Raw genomic sequence first — 1,356 nt, 5'->3', positions numbered from 1 at the left:
ATAATGGATAGGCTAGATTTGAGTGCTAATGAATTTTTTTTTTCCTTTAAATGCTATGGTATGGGTATATCTGAAGTATAGACTAGCTGCGAAGTTATAAGTTATTATTTGTAGATCTATACACTGGTTCGCCTTGGTGAAGGCGCATATACACGCTGGTTTGGCTCTTCCAAGTAGCTTATGCAGAAGAAAAGTTTTTTGTTCAAAGATGACTGATCTATCTGATCAACACTATTGTTTTACTATTGTTTGTTAATGATGTCTTCTTTGGATCTAAAAGTAAAGCTGATTGTATAAGGAGATTGAGTCTAGTTGATTGATTGAGTGAGTTAGAAGGGTGATCTTTGCTGTTGTATGTTTAGAACTCTATAATATGATACTAGATCTTCAGAATGTCTTTGGGCAGTACAGTTTATGGTTCAAAATTTTTATGATTCAGTATCTTTAGAAGTATGTGCAAGTTGGGTTACATAAAGTAGCGTATACATGCAGGTTGGCTTCATTGAAGTAGCATATGCATTCTGACATATGATTTTTGAGGTTGCAGTTGGTTCTGGTTATTTATACAGTGTTCTGGGTTCAGATCTGTGTACTGGTTACAGTGATATGTTTGTTCTAGCTGATTGGGTGAATTTTGATTAAGTGGTAGTTGATTGAGTTTTGAGTAAATGGTTGATTCAGTTGTTAAAAATTGATGATTCAATTATGTCGAGGTTTCAATGAATGATTGATTCAGTTTTGGTTGGTTTAGAGATTGATGATTGATGAGTTCCATTGATTGATTGATTCAGTTTTGGTTGATTCAGAGATTGATGATTGGGTTTCAGTGATTGGTTGATGCAAATTTATTTGATGGTTGTATTGCAGTGGTGATTGATTTTGAGCTTCAATGTTATTGATGGGTCCAGTATGAAAATTTGATGAAACGTGGCCTACATATTGTGTTTTTGTGTACTAGGAGTATCCAATTTGAAATTTATGAAACTTGGTCCCTGGAGGATGCGGACGGTTGGAGCCTTCAGTGAGGAAGTCGAAGCTTCCTGCCAGTAGTGGCTAGTGATTAGATCAAGGGGTTGGAGCTCTGTTCTAGTAGCAGTTGGAGAACAAGTGAAGGTTGTAGCCTTCTGTAGGCCGGCACCTACGTATTGGTAAACATATCAGCTAGTACAAGAGATAGGGGGTTGCATCTCCCTTCCAGTAGAATCTAGAAAATGAGAGAAGGTTGTAGCCTTCTGCAGGTGGGTGCCTGCGTACGGGTATGAGTCTGCGCTATTACAAGATTGTAAACAACTTTTTTTATATTAAAGAAGACAGAGACAACAACAACAGGTGGTTTTCTCCCGCATTGGGTTTCCA

This window comes from Pinus tabuliformis, chromosome 2_2, assembly GCF_031772625.1.
Source record: "Pinus tabuliformis cultivar Carrire ecotype Pingquan chromosome 2_2, CPIR1, whole genome shotgun sequence".
In the NCBI taxonomy this organism is placed as follows: Eukaryota; Viridiplantae; Streptophyta; class Pinopsida; order Pinales; family Pinaceae; genus Pinus; species Pinus tabuliformis.
This window is presented reverse-complemented; position numbering follows the sequence as displayed.